Here is a 20,152-nt window from a genome sequence, read left to right on the forward strand (position 1 = left end):
GCACAATACTATTCCATCACAATCATATACCACAACTTGTTCAGCCATTCGCCAATTAATGGACTTCCCCTCAGTTTCTGATTCTTTGCCACCATAAAAAGAGCTGTTATATTTTTTGTACGTATAGGCCCTTTTCCTTTTTTGTTTTTTACTTCTTTAGGATATAGACCTAGTAGTGGTATTGCTGGATCAAAGGATATGCATGGTTTTATAGCCCTTTGGGCATAGTTCCAAATTGCTCTCCAGAATGACTGAAACAGTCCACCAACAGTGCATTAGAGTCTCAATTTTTCACATCCTCTACAACATTTATCATTTTCCTTTTTCTGTCATATTAACCAATCTGATAGGTGTGAGGTGGTAATCAGAGTTGTTTTAATTTGGATTTCTCTAACTGATAGTGATTTAGAGCATTTTTTCAGATGAATATAGATAGATTTGATTAATTTGTCTGAAAACTATCTGTTCATATCTTTTGAACATTTGAGGAATGGCTTATTTTTATAAATTTGACTCAGTTCTCTATATATTTGAGAAATGAGGCCTTTATTAGAGATACTTGCTGTAATTTTTTTTCACAGTTACAATTACTGATTGTGTATTTCCCTTCATCCTATTCCCCCCCACATTCATTCTACTCTTTCCTTTCATTCTCAAAAGTGCTTTGCTTCTGATTACTGCCTCCCCCAGTATGCCTTTCCTTCTATCAATGCCCCCCTCCTCTTATCCCCTTTCCCTCTTACTTTCTTGCAAGGCAAAATAGATTTCTATACTCAACTTAGTGTGTATGTTATTCCCTCTTTGAGCCAATTCTGTTGGGAGTATGGCTCAAGTGTTCCTGTCTACCACCCTTTTCTCCCCTCCAACTATGAAAGCTCTTTTGTGCCTTTTTTATGTGAGATAGTTTACCCCATTCTACCTCTTCCTTCCCCCTTCTCCCAATGTATTCCTCTTTCTCACTCCTTAATTGTATTTTTTAAATATATAAACCCATCATATTCAACCCATACCCATACCTCTGTTTATATCTACTCCTTCATTCTTAGGAGTTACAAGTATCTTCTTCCCACTTGAGAATTTAAATGGATTAACCTTATTAAATTCCTTGTATTTACTCTTTCCTGTTTACCTTTTCATGCTTTTCTTATGTCTTGTATTTGAAAATCAAATTTTTATTTAGCTCTAGTCTTTTCATCAGCAATGCTCAAAAGTCCTCCATTTCAAGGAATACCCATTTTTCACCTGAAGGATTATACTCAATTTTGCTGGGTAGATGATTCTTGGTTGTAATCCTAACTTCTTTGCCCTCCAGAATATCATATTATAAACCCTCAAATTCTTTAATGTAGAAACTTCTAAATCTTGGATTATCTTGACTGTGGTTCTACAATATTTGAATTGTTTCTCTGACTGCTTGCAATATTTTCTCCTTGACCTTGAAGCTCTGGAGTATGGCTATAATATTCCTGGAAGTTTTCATTTCAGGATCTTTTTTCAGGAAGGGATTGGTAGATTTTTTTTTCAATTTCTGTTTTACCCTTTGGTTCTAGAATATCAGAGCAGTTTTCCTGGATAAGTTTTTTAGATGATGTCTAGGCTCTTTTATTTTTAATCATGGTTTTCAAGTAGTCCAATAATTCTTAAATTATCTTTCCTTGATCTATTTTCCAGGTCAGTTGTTTTTCCAAAGAGATATTTCACATTTTCATCCATTTTTTTCATTGTTTTTATTTGATTGCTTCTTGATGTTTCATGGAGTCATTAGCTTCCATTTTTTGCCCAATTCTAAATTTTAAAGAATCATTTTCTTCATTGAGCTTTTTGCCTCCTCTTCCATTTGGCCAATTCTATTTGGAGTTATTGTTCATTTTGATTGCTCAAAAATTGTGGTATTCCATGAATTATAACCATATAGTATCAAGAAGAGAATATTGGTCTTAAGGAGAATATCATTTTTTAAGCCTTTGGTGGGTAGGTGAGTGATAAGCAATTTAGGAATAATTTGAAAGCATTACACAATTTTCTAAAGGTAGTTCAGTGCCTGTAATTATTTTGGACAACAAAAAACTGAAAGCAAAATATATGCTTTCACATATAGGAAATAGATGAGCAAATTACGGAATAAGAATGTTAGGGAATATTACTTTAATGCTACTCAATCAATCAATCATTGAGCATTAATGAAGTATTTACTGTGTAATAGGAACTCTTGGTGAATATGAAGAATGCAGAGAAACATGGGGAGACTTATGAAATGATGCAGTGAAGGTAACAGAGCCAAAAGAACAATATGTCCAATGACTATAATCATGTAGATAAAGTAAACATGAAAAAGCAACAAAAAATTAATCAAAAACAGCAATTGATACTATTATCATACAGGAAAGAGAAAAATAAATTGAACAAATGTACTTTGTTTTTTTAAGAAAAAAAGTTTTTTGGGAAGAATCTTTTGTGCCCAACAAAATGTATCAACAAAAGCAAAAACAATCTTGTTATAACAGGTCTGAAAATGGGCTCATCCAGCTTCCTCCAAGGTCAGTTTCTCCTTCTGACTTTCCTATTTCTTTAGGTTACCCAGACTCAGAACTTTGGTCATTTATGGCCCCTTTCTCTTCTTTGCTTCAAATATCAATTGAATCCTCTATATAGGTTTCTTTCATAGAGCTCTTGCAGTTCTCCTTTCCTTTCAATTCTCACTATTAATTTTTTTCAGGCACTTATCAGTTCATACACAGATTATTGTTAATAGCCTTTCCATGCCTCCAGTCTCACTCCCAATTTTCCACAATTTGGTTCCAATCTACTTTTCTATTCTTATTTCCCATTTCCCTACATGAATCTTCTTCACTATCCAAATTCACTTACTCACTGTTTCCTGAACCCACCTAACACCTCTTTATTTTTGCTAGCTGCTTCTCCCACTTTGATGTCTCTCCTGATTTCCTTTTTGTCAGTGCTAGAAAGTACTGGAGTTGTAATTAGGAAAGGCCTAGATTTGAATCCTACCTCAGACTTACACTATTTCTGTGGCATGGGTGAGTCATGTAATGTCTCTGAGTCTTCATTTATTCATCCTTAAAATGGTGATAATGATAACTATATTATCTACCCCCACAAGTTTGTTGTCAAGATCAGACAAGGTAATGTGCTAATCACTTTGCAAACCATTAAGTGCTATATAAATGTCATTTGTCATTATAGGCCTATTTCTAATTCCATTTTATCCAAAAAGATTTGCTGGAAGATGTTAGCCAATGGTAAACTCTCCTTCCTCTGAATTCTTATAACAATCATTATCTGTAGCATTTATTTGGCACTTATTATTTATCAATTAACCAATTAAAAAGCATCCATTAAGTCTCTACTATGTCCCAGGTACTGAGTAAGGCACTGAGGATAAAAAAGACAAAAGTGAGATAATCTCTTCATTAAGAAAGCTTACATTATATTGCCTTGTATTATTAGCTTTAGCTTCCCTGTAATCAATTCACCATGGAGATGTCTCTTTCTAATGTTATCCTTGGACAAAACAGACCTGAAGGAGAAACAGTTCATCACACAAGGGTGGACTTTAATTTTGCCATGAAAAACAAAGAGATAACCAACAACCAGAGAATCAAGATTACTCTCTCTACCATCTGCGACTATGTGGATAATGGAGCCAAGTCAGTTGCTCTGCTGAGCCACTTAGGTTAGTCTGATGGTATCCCCACACCTGATAAATATTCCTTAAAGCCCATAGCTGTGGAACTCAAATCTTTTTTTTTCTTTAAAGAGAGTATTCCCGGGGTGGCCAGGGAGCACAGCAAGTAAGAGCACAGGCTAAAAGTGTCAGGATGACCTGGGGATCAAATCCGGGCTCAGACACTTAGCACCCACCCAGAAATACCTGGCCGTGTAACCTTGAGCAAGTTACTTAACCCCGATTGCTTTAAAAAAAAAGAGAGAGAGAATTCCTTTTTTTATTTATCTTTTTTTTTTTTGGTGAGGCAATGAGGGTTAAGTGACTTGTTCAGGGTCACACAGCTAGTAAGTACTAAGTGTCTGAGGCCAGATTTGAACTCAGGTCCTCCTGACTCCAGGGTCAGTGTTCTATCTACTGTGCCACTTAGCTGCCCTGAAATTAAATCTTTAATAGGAAAAGATGTTCTGTTCCTGAAAGATTGTGTGGGGACAAAAGTGGAGAAAGACTATGCTAACTCAGCTACTGGTTCTATCATCCTGCTGGAAATCCTCTGCTTCCATGTGCAAAAGGAAGGGAAAGGTAAAGATACTAGTAGGTTTATTCCTAGAAACTAAGCCAGCCAACCTAGGAGCCTTCTAATTGCCCTTTTCCCAGCAGGCAATGTCTATGTGAATGATGTTTTGGTTACTCATCGTACCCAGAGTTCCACAGTGGGAGTGAATCTACCCTAGAAAATATGTGCTTCTCTGATAAAAAGAGTAGCTGACTTATTTTGCCAAGGACCTGGAGAACCCAGAATGGCTCCTGGACATCAAGTGCAAAGCTAGAGTTGTGGACAGGATTCAGCTAATGAACAACATAATGAACAAAGCCAATGAGATGATCATTGGTGATGGGATGGTTTTCACCCTTCCTTAAAGTGCACAACATGGAAATTGGACTTTTTTTATGTTGAGGGTGCCAAGATTGTCAAAGACCCGAAGATCAAGTCTGAGAAGAATAGTATGAAGAACCCTTTACCTCTTTATTTCATCAAAGTGAAAAAAATTAATAATACCAAGACTGGTCCAGTCACCTTGATCAAGTACACCTCCTGGATCAATGGGTTTGGATGTGGTCCAGCAAGCATCAAAAAGTATGCTGAATCTGTTGCATGGGCCAAGCAGATTGTATGGAATAGACTCCTTTGGGTATTCAAATGGACAGTATTTTTATGAGGAACTAATAAGCAATGTAATGGAGATCACTAGCAGGATCTATATCACTGTCATAAGCAGTGGGGTTACTGATATTTGCTGTGCCAAATGAAATATTAAAGATAGTAAGCCATGTGAGCACTAGAGGTGGTGCCAATGTAGAGCTGTTGGAGGGCAAAGTCCTCCCTGGAATTGCTGCCCTGAGCCAAACCAAATGGATGGAACTTTCCTGCTTGTTAGTCCTGGTGCACAACACTCAAAACTTGACATAGCAACATTTCCTTTACTGTTCCTTGACATTAGGAAAAATCTTTCCCTCAGGACTCTGTCCATAAGATGGGGCAATGTGACCCCCTGAAGTAGCTGTCCTACACCCTCCTCTGGTTGATCCTCTGTCAGATCTCTTTTGAATTTATTTACTATGTCTAAACCATTGTTGAGATCTGTACAGTATACATTGCCTCCAGAAAGAAAAATAAAGTTGAAGGCACTATTAACCATATTCTCTTTCGAAAGTTTGTTCCATTCACCTTTGTCAGCAACTGTTTTTGTTGCTACCCACAGTATGGAAACAAGAAGAAATTTCAGTTTGGGAGAAGGAGAAGGTTGATCTATTAAATATTTAATAGAAGTACTAGCTCAAAAAATAATGTTACTGTTAACATGTTTATACATATAGGTTTTTTCTTTATGTCAACACCTCCATAAAATGTATTCCTGAAAATGAAATCTCTAGATTAAAGAACATCAACAATTTAGTAGTTTTTGTTGTTGTTGCATAATTCCAAATAGCTTCCTCAGAATGGGTGAACCAATTCACAGCTCCACCAGCAGTAAATTTGTATTTCTATCTTCCTACAGTTCTGCCGACAAAAAGTTTCCCCATTTTTAGCAACTTTTCCAGCTTGATACATTTGAAGTATTTTAATGTTTAATTCTTCAATGTTTAGAGATTTTAACTAATTTTCAGGCATTTATTAATAGATTGTCTTTTTTCAGTTTCATTGATCTCTGTAGTTTTTTTAATGCCACAGTAATTTTCTGATATATCCCACATACATAAGCACCCCCAAAGAATTTTCCCTTTTTTAAAAAAAAAAATGTAATGGGGTTATGGAAGATGCTGAGAGTTGCCTTTCTTGGCAATTGGTACAGAACTTGTGCAAACAACAACACCACACATACAAAACAATTAAGCAAAACCATCTAACATAGCAACTACATATCTGTATATGCAATACTCTATACTCTTCATCATAGCCTGCTTCCCTTTCCTAACAAGGGGAGGAATATTTCATCATCTAATTTTTAGGGACTCTGATTGATCACTGCCTTTCACCTGAGTTCAGTTGTCTTTTGGTAATTTTTATTTATATTACTGTAGTCATTATATACATTATCCTGTTTCCAGTTGTTTACTCTGAATAGTTTCATAAATCTTCCCATGTTTCTATCAATTCCTCATATTTTTCATTCCTTTTGGAGTTCTTATCATCTCTGAGTATCCTTTCCCAACTTCCACTCTCAATAATCAGTTAGGTCCTCAGAGAGCCTAGCTAGATCACTTGCAAATAGTTCTAGGAGTACCACAGATGGGTTGCAGGGTCCTTCTAAAAATATTGGCTAAAGACTCCATTCCTGTATTCTCCCCAATACCGATCAACGGTTATAGTTTATATGCTTCCTTATATCATTGAAACCCTCTAGTGATTAGCATCCCAGTATCCTTTAATCAATCAACATCAATTAACTTTTTCAAGGGGCAACGGGGTAATAAAATGAATAGAGTGCTGGGCCTGAAGTCAGGAAATTCATTTCCTTGAGTTCAAATCTGGCCTCAGATACTTACTAGCAAGTAATACTAGGCAAGTCACTTAACCCTGTTTGTCTCAGTTCCTCATCTGTAAAATGAGATGGAAAGAGAAATAGCAAACCACTCCAGTATCTCTGCCAAGACCCTAAATGATGAGTTGGATATGACTGAAAAATGACTGAACAACAAGCTTTTTTAAAAATTCCCTAAGAAGATATAGCAAGAACAGAAGTACAACCATGCCCCACATGTCCCCACAGGGACACAATCTCCCCTATAACATATCAATCCTCAGAGAGAGAGGGTTCAAATGAAAGTGAATGCTCCACCAAGTTCACTTCTGAAGGTGGCATAGAATTGGGGGACAGTCACTCTTTTGTTTGTGTCAGTGTCAAATCACCATTGATATAAGTCAAGTAGTTTGATCAGTGCTTTGCTAATCACTGGGCTTAGCTAGTCACAAATCCTTATATGGACCTTATTTCCTAGACCTTTCCCTGGTTCTCCTGATCTCTTCAAGTTCTTGGTGTCTTAGGATAGCACTGGTCTAATACTGCACACAAAGCAACAGGGACAGAAGCAACAATTTCCATTCTTTAGAATATTATTATTTAGTTTCCACTAGTGGATAAAGAACAAGTCTTAGAGCAAGGAAGATAGAGATTCATGTCCCATTTCTGACACATACTGGTCGTGTGACTCTGGGCAAGTCATTTAATCTCTTAGCATTCTAGGTAACTCTAGCATTATAAGCAGCAAAGAATGTGCCATTTTGCATTGGTAGAAAGAGTTTCCTCATCTGGGAGTTCTGTATACTAATGAAATCATAGATTCAGTTTCTATCACTGTCTCTTACTTCTATAACTTTTGTGGTCTATAAGGGATATTTCTGTCTGAATTTGTTTATGAGACTTTTCTGTCCTAGCATATATTCAATTAAAAATTTTCTTTTTATTTTTTGGAGGCAATTGGGGTTAAATGATTTGGCCAGAGTCACACAACTAGTAAGTGTCTGATATAAGATTTGAACTCCAGACCCAGTGTTTCATCTACTTCAATATCTAGCTGCCCCACATATTCAATTTTTTTTAATATATAACATCATATTGGAAAAAACAAGTATGCTACTTATGATTACCATTAATTATTTGCAATGTTTCCATGTCTGAATGATCTTCTCAAGTGTCCAACTGATTGCAAGAAACATAAATTTACTCCCACCTCTCATTTCCTTCCCTAGGATTTTTTGTTTTGTTTTGTTGAGAGTTGGTTTGGGTTTTTTAGGCAGAGGAGAATTTTTTTCTCCCCAAGCACAGAGTTTATCTCCCCTTGTTCTCAATGATCTTTAGAAAAGATGAGACTCCAAAAAGAAAAACCATCTTTTCTCCCACCTTTCAAAGGATAAGTGCTGGTTCATTACTTATTTCTTCCAAGTATTTCAAAATTTTTACCTTACTTGAGTTTTCTTTTTGTCCACTTGTTTTGCAATTTACAAATTCTTCCCATTTCTAATTTTCCCAACAGGAATGCTGGGAAGTCACCAATTCGATCAAACTTTTATTATGTTTTCCTATATGATTATATTTTACTTTTTAAGCTATTATTCTTGGATACAAATAATTTTCCTTTACTCCTAAGTATATGCTGATGTGTAATCTTGTATTATTCTGATGGCAAATCCTTGGCATAGGAGCTGGCTTTTTTCTAGCCAATTTCAGTATTTTCTCTTTGATCTATAAGCCCTGAAAGTTGATAATTATATATCTGGCTAAGTTAAACCAAGAGTGTGTCCATGATGGTATCCTATAGATTTTAGCAAGGTACATTTTGCCCTCTATTCCAACACTTATATGATTTCTTAAAAATAATGTTCAGGATTTTTGTTTCATCATGTTCTTTCAGGAAGCATCTTTCATGTATCCTATTTTCTAGTAATTGTTTGATAATTGGTATGTGTAGTCACACATTCCTTGAATTTTTCTGGCTTTTGACTTTGTACTAATATTCTCCATTTTCTTTATTCCTTTTTCCAAGGTATCCATCACTTTGATAAGGTTTTCCAGCTTTATCCTAAGTCATCAGTTATCCTTTCAAGTTTTTCATTAAAAGCTGCAATTAAATTTTTAATTTTCTCCTTCACTCTTTTAATTAGGCCTTTTAATAATTATGGGAGTTCTCGTCATTCCATTCTCTTTTCTGGGGTTTTAGTTATTTCAAATTTGTTACCTTCTGGAGTTTTCTGGGATTCTTTAACCCCATTGTATTTCTTCATTGTATTAGGATTTTTTCTTGGCTTTCTCATTTTATATTCCCTTTGCTATCTCCAGTCCCTGCCCCTCACAATTCCACCCCTAGAGTTTAATCTCTTAATCTCTACTTCAGGTTCTCCATAAAGCATGATGTGATCTTGTATCTTGCAGTTTGCCAACATACATGTTCCCTAAAGCAACTGGTTCTTATCGCTATGTCTAATTTCTTCATAAAGCTATTTACTAAACAAGATCTCTTTAATTTTAAGGCAAGTTGTTTTATAAATTCCTAGGATTTAAAGGAGCCCTGAGAGGTTATCTAGCTCATGGTTTCTTATCCTGTTTCAATCTGTGATACATCTGGGACTTATTTGGATCCACAAAATGGATCCATCAACTTCAATCTGGGCATTTATCAGTCTTCATTTCCAAACTCTACCTTTATACTGGTCAGCTATCCTGTCTCCTCCTTACACAATGTCTTCACTTCTTCCACTCTTCACTTCCCATTCCAGCCAAGACATCGTCAGAGTGATGTGAAGAAAACTAGAACAACATGAAATGGTAAGAAAAGAAAGAAAAGGGAAGGGAATGAAAAATTACAACAATATGAAACAGGAAGAAGGGAAGGGAATAAACATTTGTATGTCATCTACAATGTGTCAGGGACTGTGCTAAGTGTTTTACAAATATTATCTCATTTGATCCTCACAACAACCCTGAAAAGGTAAGTCCTATTATTATTCCCATTTTACAATTAAGGAAAATGAGGTTGAAAGAGTTTAAGTAACTTGCCCAGGGTCATACTGCTAGTAACTATCTAAGGTAAGATTTGAACCCAAGTCTTCCCAACTTCCTGTCCAGATCAGTGCTCTATCCACTGTACCACCTAGTCTTTGGGTTATTCTCTGCCCCTTCCAAAAACAATGTCATAAAATATGTCATATTCTGATTGTGGATGAGTGCTGTGGCTCTCATATCCTGCTGCTCCAGGGCAGTATCATTTCATGCCAAGTTAATGAAACACTTTCCTGTTCCATGAGTCTATGCTCCTCCAGGGCAATGACTGCTATTTTTTTATGTTTGGAGTCCTAATGCCTGGCACAGCATGATGGAGAAGAAAATGTTCTGGATTTGGGATCAGAGAAGCTAAGCCTGAAGCTTGGCTCTTCAATTTACTATTTTTCTGACTTTGGACAAGTCTCAACCTCTGTAAGCCTCAATTTCTCAATCTTTAAAATGGCAGCAATGAACTAAATAACCTGTAAGGTCCTTTATGGATCTAAGAGCCTATGAACTTAGACAGAGAGAGAGAGAGAGAGAGAGAAAGAGAGACAGCAATTTAATTGAATCACTAGTGAGTGGGGCCTCAGCAAGGCAACAGTCGTGCTGGGGTAACTACTGAAGGCCTATTTAAAGGAATTCCTCCAATATGCGAATAGCCCCAGAAGCCTTTTTTTCCCTGTAGCTGCTTTTTTTTTCCTGAAACTGAAAGTGACTTAGAAGGTCATATGAGGCATAGAGCAGGCTAGAGAGCCACTAAGATAGAATGTGGTAACTAGTAAAGATTGTCAATAGGATTCCCTACCACCAAGGGGCCTAGGTGGCACAGTGAACAGAGCACCAGCCCTGGAGTCAGGAGGACCTGAGTTCAAATTTGACCTCAGACACTTAACACAAAAACTAGCTGTGTGACCTGGGGCAAGTCACTTAACCTCAATTGCCCTACCATCCCCACTCAAAAAAAAAAAAGAAAAAAAAGAATTCTCTACCACCACTGATAGTGATAGTATCCTCTATGCCTGTAACTTTTAAGATATGGAATCTAGAGTAGGGAGTGGGAAATAGGAAGTGGGAAACCCAGAGCTCAGAGTAGATCAGGTCTTCAGTTGTTGTATTTTTCCCCCTGTGGCATGGGAATGTCTTTTCTGTATACCCTTTTTATTGTTGTACTTTTATTTCCTTTGTTATATTTCTTACACTTTTGAGGTACTAAATCTAAAATGAGTTTAAGTATAATGTTTGGTGCAGCTATCTTGCTTGAAGTCTTCTCCTTGATCTAACAAATCAATGGTTAAACATCCAACTGGAAAAGTGCATCAGGTAGTCAGACATAGAACTAGAGGATTGGAAATTTGTATAATGGTGATAGTCAAAATTATGAAAGTGGATGATATTTCAAAAAATAAGTGTTGAGAGAAATGATAAGTGAACTGAGACTTGAGTTTTAGGCAACATTTTATGGTCAGGAAGAGAAAGAAGAGTCACTGAATCAGATAAAGTAGCAGTACAGTAGTAGAGGTCTTTTCTGGACCTCTCTGAAGTGTTTGAAAATATTGAACACCACCTTCTCCCAGATTCAGAAAATCTCTAACTGTAATATACTGTGAACCCAGGAGTTCTAGTCAGTCAACCAATCAATAAGCATGTGCTGGGGATACAAAAAAAAAGTAAAAATAGTATTTCTCTCCTCAAGGAGCTCACATTCTGTTGAGTGAGAGAACATTACCAAACAAACAAACAAAGCATACACACAATATATATTGTGTAAATAGAAGGCAATCTTAGAAGGGAGGCATGGATTGGGGTGGGAAGGAAAGAGAGAATTAGAAAAGAAGCCAGGGAAGTTATAAGAGAATAGAGTTTTACAGGCAAATGGAACATTTAGTAATAAGGAAAAAAAAGTCACAGTCAGGAAATGGAGCTTCACATGGGATTAATAGTAAGGACAATGTAGCTATATTGTAGATATGTAGAAAGAAATAAAGTGTAATAAAACCGGATATGTAGAAAGGGACCAGGTTGTGAAATACCAAATAGAATTTAATGCAATGGTGGGGTGTAGTTTTAGGACAGGCCAGACATTGAACACAACTCTCTTTGCATTAAGCACTTCTCTATCCTTCTCTGGTCTTCAACTCCCTTGTGTTTCCTTGTGCTTAAATTCTTTGGTGGCCAAAAATTAGATCACTTCCCTCTTTGAATCTTTTAATCCATAGCTGAACTTGGCACTTCCTTTCTTCTCTACTCCCCCAAAAGTCATAACATGAGGAAGGATTGGAATGAGACCATTTTTCTTTTATAGGCTTAAAAAAAAATAATCACCCAATAAAATATCCAAAGATGCTTTTTCTTCTTTTCATCCTATTTTCTTGCTCTTCAAAATGTCCTTATAATATACGAATTTTTAGGGGATGGAGTCTAGATGGCAGAGTAGAAGCACTACCTCTGAGTGGCTCCGGCTTCCACCTTCCCCAATCAATGTAAAAAGGTGACTCTGAACAAACTTTGGAGCTGCAGAACCCACAAAATGACACAGAGAAGCTAACCTCCTACTGAGGACAGCCCAGCAGGCTGGCAGGAATCTGCCAGCTCAGTGCTCTGGGAGCCGAGCCCAGGCCTGACCTGAGCCTGAGGTTTTAACCCCAGGGAGGGTCTGACCAGCCGCCAGCAGGAGGGACTCCAGATCAGCAGCAGCTGTGGCTGTTTCCAGAATTATCAACACATAGATGCAAAGGAAAAAGTGAGAGATCAGTGCAGTTTGGACTTTGGGACCCAGTAAGTGGGAGTGAGTTGGCTTTTGCCCCCAGGGCAAGAAGCTCCTGAGATGCCAGAGCCACAGCCAGCCAGTGGCACGTGGCAGCTTCAGCTCCTGGCCTGCAGAGTGTAGGGGGACCAAGTGACCAGTCTGAGGGGTAATCGCTCTTGCTTTAACCTGCTTGGATCTGGATTGCAGTCTAGGGTGTAGGTCCTGCAGTGTGACCAGCTTGCCAGAGCATGCAAAGGCCTCAAAGAGGGCGCCCATCTAATACCTCTGGCAACTGAGAAAACCCCAGCATTTGGGACAAAAGCTCCCCTGTCTGGTGGCAGAGTCCTACTGTAGCAAAAAGCTGAGGGGTCAAGTGACTGAGGGGCGACGTGACCAGGCAAAGGAAACAAAGCAGACAGAAGATTCCAACATTACACTCCTATTTTGGGGACAAAAAGGAGCAAAGCATGGAACAGGAGGAAGACAGTGAAGTCAGAACTCCTGCACCAAAAGCTTCAAAGGAAAATATGAGCTTGTTACAGGCCATAGAGGACCTTAAGAAGCAGATAAGAGAAGTGGAGGAAAAATTGGGAAAAGAAATGAGAACAATGCAAGAAAATTTTGAAATGAGAGTCAACAGCCTGACTGAGGAAAATAACACCTTAAAAAATAGGCTAACTCTAATATATGAATTTTTACATATTTGTAATTATTACTTTAAATGATCCTTATAATTCTAAAAGTAGTCACACAATTTCTATAAAAAGTAGTAGCTTTTGAGACTTTTGTTACCACAATTTATTTTAAAATAATGTAAAATTATTGATAAAAAGTTTTAAGCATTTATCATATTTTTGGGGGTTTTTTTGAGGGGGGAAGGTAGGGCAATTGGGTTAAGTGACTTGCCCAAGGTCATATGGCTAGTATGTGTTAAGTGTCTGAGGCCAGATTTGAACTCAGGTCCTCCTGACTCCAGGGCCGGTGCTCTATTCACTGCAACACCTAGCCTACTGGTTTATCATATTTTTAAATTTACTATATGCTAGAATTTAACCTACATAAAGGAAAACTAGTTTCCATATAGTATTTTATTAACATTTTCAGATAAGTATAATTGTTCTATGGTTTTTAAGAAAATTCATTAATATCAGCATATAAAAGTATGAAAATAGGATATAATTAATCTCATTTCAGATAACTTTTTCTCTTTACATAAGAATTACTTTAAGTGGTAAGCTCCTATAGTACATTAACAGTTTTGTTTACAGATCAAAATGGGATGTAGTAGCATAGGATATGAAAGAAGGGAGTAGAAAAATTTTAATTGTATTTCTCTGCCTACAAAAATACTACAATTTTTAATGTATTTTCCTGACAAAATTAACATGTTTATTGTATATTTATTATTTCTCCCCACCTCATCCCCTCACCCCTATCTATTAAGTTTTTAAATAAAAGAGTTGCATGACCCTTAGGGAAACAAAAGATGTCACCATTTAATAAAATGAGCTCTCTCTCAGATGTGATCTAGAGTTTTAGAGTTAAGGGGTCTGTCTGAAATCATTTAGGCCAACCTTCTCAGGTTAAGTAGGGGAAAATAAGTTCCAGAGAGGTTTAAGTAAGATGCTAAAGTCAGAGTTAGTTCACTAAAGAGCAGAAACTTACTGCCCAGGTCTTCAGATTTGCAGGCTCATTCTATTTCCACATACTACTTCAGTCTTCCAGTAATTAAACTGGTTTTTCCACCAGTTTACCCCTCCCAGAAGTAGTTTACAAACTCCTTAAAGAAAACAACTTCTTAAATGCCTCAAATCTTTCACACTAGATCATTCCAACTCCACTTTTACATTTAATATGTTGTGTGAATTCCTACAAAAACTACTGTCAGTGCCATCTTTTAAAAAATTAGTATACTTTTAATGATGCCATTTGTCCATGGATCATGGGTGCCATCTCAGAAAAATAAAATTGCACATGACCCATGAGGTAATGGAAAGATGCATAGTAGGCAAGAGTAAACTGCACTGTATTAACAATAACAACATGTACTCAAGAAAAAATATAAAATTCATCATTAAGGAACCATATAACCAGAAAAAGAAGTCAAATGGTCATAGATTAAGGGATAAAGATCAACCTAAATCTGGCATTTTGAATTGATGAAATATTAAAAGACTCAGAGGCCAACTGCCCATATGCTAGATAAATTCTCTACACAGGATTTTTTATATGAGCAGAAATTTCATAGGATGGCATAGATGGATTTGGGATTGCATTATGGTTAGAAGGGGCAGCTTGCAATTCCTAATGCCCACATTCACAAATAGGATCAAATGGTAGGATAAAGGAAGGGAAGAAAGAAAGGTAAGAGATTAGATTTGCTAAGAAACCTTCAAAAGGGCTTTTTTTGGTTTGTTTTTTGGAGGGCAGTTGGGGTTAAGTGACTTGCCCAAGGTCACATGGCTAGTTTTTGTGTTAAGTGCCTGAGGCCAAATTTGAACTCAGGTCCTCCTGACTCCAGGGCTAGTGCTCTGTGCTCAATTCACTGCGCCACCTAGCCACCCCTAAAAGGGCATTTTAAAAAAAAGTAAATACTGTAACAGCATTGGACTAGTTATTTTATATTTAAGAACCCATGGACAAGTCATTTCCTGCCGTCAAGTGCTAAAAGAACTCTCCTTTTATATGAACAGGTAGTTTACAGAGGAAGAAATTAAAGATATTTATAAGCATATGAAAAAATGCTCTAAATCACTATTGATTAGAGAAATGCAAATCAAAACAACTCTGAGGTACCACATCTCACCAGTCAGATTGGCTAAGATGACAAAACAGGAAAATGACAAATGCTGGAGAGAATGTGCACAAATTGGAACACTAATGCATTGCTGGTTGAGTTGTGAACTGATCCAGCCTTTCTGGAGAACAATCTGGAATTATGCCCAAAGGGCTATAAATACTTTCATATCCTTTGTCCCAGCCGTACCACTCCTAGGGCTATATCCCAAAAAGATCATAGAAGTGGGAGGAAGACCCATATGTGCAAAAATATTTATAGCAGCTCTTTTTGTGGTAGCAAAGAACTGGAAATTAAGGGGGTGCCCATCAATTGGGGAATGGCTGAACAAGTTGTGGTATATGCATGTTATGGAATACTATTGTGCAATAAGAAATGAGGAGCAGATGGACTTCATATTTACCTGGAGAGGCTTATACAAACTGATGCTGAGTGAGAAGAATGGAACCAGGAGAAATTTGTATACAATTACAGACACAACATATATGTGATGACCAACTTTGATAAACTGGACTCTTCTCAGCAATCCAGAGTCGTAAGTCAAACCCAAAAGACTCATGATAGAGATGTTTACATCCAGAGAAAGCCCTGCAATTGAACCCAGATTGAAGCAAACTACCTGCCCTTTTTCGTTTTCTTGTTTGGTTTTGTTTCCCCTTTCCTATTCTTCATTTCATCTGTTACAATCCTTCTTTATAACCTTACTAACGCCTAATGTGAAATTATTTGCAGATACTATACTTGATTGTATGCCACCAAGGGGGGAGGGGGGAGGAGGGAGAGAAAATTTGAAACTCAAGGAATTGTGGTAATGGATCTTGTAAACTAAAAGTAAACAAATTAATAAAGACCAAAAAATAAATAAATAAATTATTTTTGGGAAAAAAAAAACTCTCCTTTTCTGTTGTCCCTTTCTGGAAATGTTCAAATAGACAACCAAGTTTCATCATCCTTGCAGCATTTTCACTAATTCTCTCAGGGAATTCTATGTCCTCTCACCAGGCTTACTCTGCTCCAAGCAACTGCTTTTCTCTAGATACCTTTTCATACTTACAACTGCTTTTCCCTCCCAAAGGAAATAACCCTTATTCAGCCAGGGTCCCAGAATCTTCTTTCCATCCCACATAAGTAAAGTTAAACATTGGGATTATAGATTTAGAGCTGAAAGGAACCTCAGAGGTTATCTAACCCAATACCTCTTTTACTGAGGCCCAGAGATGTCAAGTAACCTACCCAAGGTATCACAAGTAATAAGTAGGAGCCAGGATTCAAGCCTAGTTTACAGGATTTGGGTTTGAGATTACACTAGATCTTCTAAGATCCCTTCTAGATGAAAATCTATGATGCTGTAATTCTAAATCCAGCTCTTTTCAGCATATTAAAAATCCTCAACCTATCAAGTGCTGAATATTGTACTCAGCACTAAGGGGTTACGAAAAAGAAAGAGAAGAAATAGCTTTTTAAGGACTGCATAATCTTGCTGAGGATTGTAGAATCATAGATCTAGAATTTTCATACAAGAGAAGGAAAAGAGAAGATATGTTCTCCATTTTGATCTCTTTTATAGGATTATTTAATAGAGGGATTTCAAATGGGAGCTTTTTAATTTGTTGATTTTCTAATCTTTTTAGTCACATTCCAAATTCACAAATCTGTTCCTTCCCTTTTTTGTTGATAAAATTGTTTAGAGATGACATTTTCCCCTAAGGAATGTTTTGGCTGCATCCTTAAAATTTTGGTATATTGTCTTATTGTTGCACTGTATCTCATGAAATTATCTCTAATTTCTATGATTTGTTTTTTGACTCACTAATTCTTTAAGATTAAGTATTTATTATCCACTTGATTTCTAGTCATTTTTAGAGATCCTTTATTTAATATAAGTTATTGCATTGTGGTCAGTAAAGGATTTATATAATATTTCTGATTTTCTGCACTTATTTGTAGATTTTTATGTTCTAAGACAATTAATTTTTCTAAAGGTGCTGTACAATTCCAAGGAATATTTCTATTTCCCACTTCTTTTTATTAAATGCCAGAAATCTGTTATATTTAATTTTTCTAAAATCCTTAAACATAGTAACTTTTCTTGTCATTGTTCTTAGATTTACCTAGGTCTGGTAGGCTTCCTTTAAATTCCAACTAAAATCCCTCCTGCTACTGGAATACTTTTCCAACTTCTCTTAATTCCAGTGCCTTCCCTCCTGTTTATCCTGCATATATATCTTGTGTTGTATATATTTGCTTTCATGTTGTCTTTCCCATTAGATTGTAAGTTCCTTGAGCACAGGGACTGTCTTTTGCCTCTTTATGTATCCCTAGTTCTTAGCACAGTGCCTGAAACATAGTAGGAACCTAATAAATGTTGATTGATTGATTGATTGATTGATTGATATTATGGGCACCTACATGGCCCAATGTATACAGCACTGGACATGGATTCAGGAAGATTTGAGTTCAAATCCAGCCCCAGATACTTGCTGGTATGACCCTGGGCAAGTCATTTTACTTCTCTCTGCTTCAATCACCTCATCTGTAAAATAGGGAAAAGAATAGCACTTACCTACCAGGGGTATTGTGAATGTAAAATGATATAATATTTGTAAAATACTTTGCAAACTTTAAAAGACTATATAAGCACAATATTATATTACTATGACAATAGTAATATATTAGCAGCATATAATATTAATATAGTGATATTTTATTTTTGGTGATATTTTATTGTTATAATAATATAATAACATCATATTATTATGTTATAAATATATAAATTCAGAGTAAATGTAAGGAATTTTAGAGGGGATAACAGTAACAACTGGAATGCGGATAGCTTGAATTTAATCTCAAGGAAAGATTGAGATTTTAAGAGTTGTAGGTTGGGAGGGAAAGTGTTCCATGCATGGGGAACAGTCAGTGCAAAGGCACACAGATGGGAGATGTAATGTTATATGTAAGGAATTCCAATATGATTGAATTGTAGCATATGTAGAGTAGAATGTAAGATTGGAAAGGTAGGAAAGGACTGGGCTGTGAAGAGATTTTAATGCCATATAAAAGGCTTTATAGTTGATTCTGGATGTAATTGGGAGCCACTGGACCTCCTGAAGGTTGCTGCTGGTGGGGTGGTGTGACAAAGTAGCATATCTATCAAATTTTCAAATAAGACCAGTCTGTAAAAGATAGTTAATATATTGGATGACAGAAAAGGCATCGAAAAAGACTTTAATAGTGTGTAAATATAATATGACTATAATAAGGTCAAACTGAACTAAAATAAATGTAAATTTGTGTACCTGCACTAAAAAAAAATCAGTGGCACAACTAAAGAATCGGGCAAATGTGGCCAGAAGATGGGAAAAGAAACTAAGAGTATAAATGTACTTCATTGTGAGTCAGCAGTGTGATATGACAGCCAAAATAGCTAATGTGATCCTAGGCTTCATTAATAGAAGCTTAGACATCAGGGTGAAGGAGATGGTAAGTCTTATAGTACAATGCTCTAGTCAGCATATATCTGGAGTATTGTGTTAAGTTTCAGCCTCTGCATTTTCAGAAGGACGCTGGAAACTAAAGTGTGCCCAAAGGAAGGTGACCAGAATGGTAAGGAGAATAGAGATCATGCCATAGCATAATTGCTGGAAGAAACTGCAGATGGTTAGCCTGGAAAGAAGAGTTAGGCCAAGGACATGACAGCTTTTTAAGAGACATTTGATTGTCACGAAAAGAGAGATTTTACTTTGTCTGCTTTGGCCCTAGAAATCAAAAACTAGGGTCAATGCAAGGCTACCTGTTATCATGGATCATAGGGATTAAAGATTTAGAGCAGAAGCAGCAAAATTATTGGATTTATAGCCAGATAAACTGTCCCAATCCTGTCTCTATCCCCTATTACCTTTGTGACTATGGGCAAGTCACAGTCGCCTTCTGGGCCTTGGTTTCTCCATCTGTAAAATGAGAGAATTGAACTAAATGGCCTTTAAAGTCCATCCCTTCAAGTTCCAAATCTGGGATCATATAATACATCATAGATAGACTTGAAAAAATTATTTAGCAAAAATCTATTTTCTCTCCCTTCTAGGCCTCCTTTCTCTCCCATTTGGGAAAAAAAAATAAAGAAAAATAAATCTTTGTTACAAATATACAAAGTTAAGCAAAACAAATTCCTGCATTGGCAATATCCCCACTAAGTTTATCACTTCACTTTTAGAGGTAGATAGCATGCTTCATTACCCATCTTCTGGAATCATGGTTGATCTTTGTGTTGATCAGAGTTCTTAAGACTTTCAAAGTTGTTTTTCTTTTATAATATTGTTTCTGTATAAATTGTTTTCTTGTCTCTCTTCACTTTACTCTGAATCAGTTCATGCAAGTCTTTTCATTTTTCTCTGAAACTATCCTTTCATCACTTCTTATAGTTAAATAGTATTCTATCTTACATTCATATGCTATAGTTTGTTCAGCTGTTCCACAACCAATGAGTGCCTGCTTTTTTTTTTATAGCAGTCTATATTCATTATCTCACATTCTTTATATCTCAATCATTTCTTAATCTGGCTTCTAACTCTACCATTCAACTGATCTTTGTCTAAGTATACTAACAATTTTTAAATAGCTAAACCCAATGGCCATTTAAAATTTTTTGCTTTCAGTTATTGACATTGCTGATTACTTCCTTCTCTTGATTACTCTGTCTTCTATATTGTTTGTTGTGCTTTTTGTTTTGAAAATTCTCTTTCCTGGTTTTTCTCTACCTATTTGATTGCTACTTCTCAGTCTCTGATAAAGAATCTATATCCATGCATATGGAGATAGATAGATAGACAGATAGACAGATAGATAGATAGATAGATAGATAGATAGATAGATAGATAGATAGA

General features: G+C 36.4%; 1 pseudogene; it reads left to right on the forward strand.

Moving 5' to 3' along the window:
* Positions 1-2,572: 2,572 nt before the first annotated feature.
* Positions 2,573-5,156, forward strand: LOC138173480 (phosphoglycerate kinase 1-like; annotated as a pseudogene).
* Positions 5,157-20,152: the final 14,996 nt, after the last annotated feature.

The sequence above is a fragment of the Petaurus breviceps genome, unplaced genomic scaffold, assembly GCF_028583685.1.
Source record: "Petaurus breviceps papuanus isolate PSGF00001 unplaced genomic scaffold, PetGlider_PUasm1.0 582, whole genome shotgun sequence".
Taxonomy (NCBI): Eukaryota; Metazoa; Chordata; class Mammalia; order Diprotodontia; family Petauridae; genus Petaurus; species Petaurus breviceps.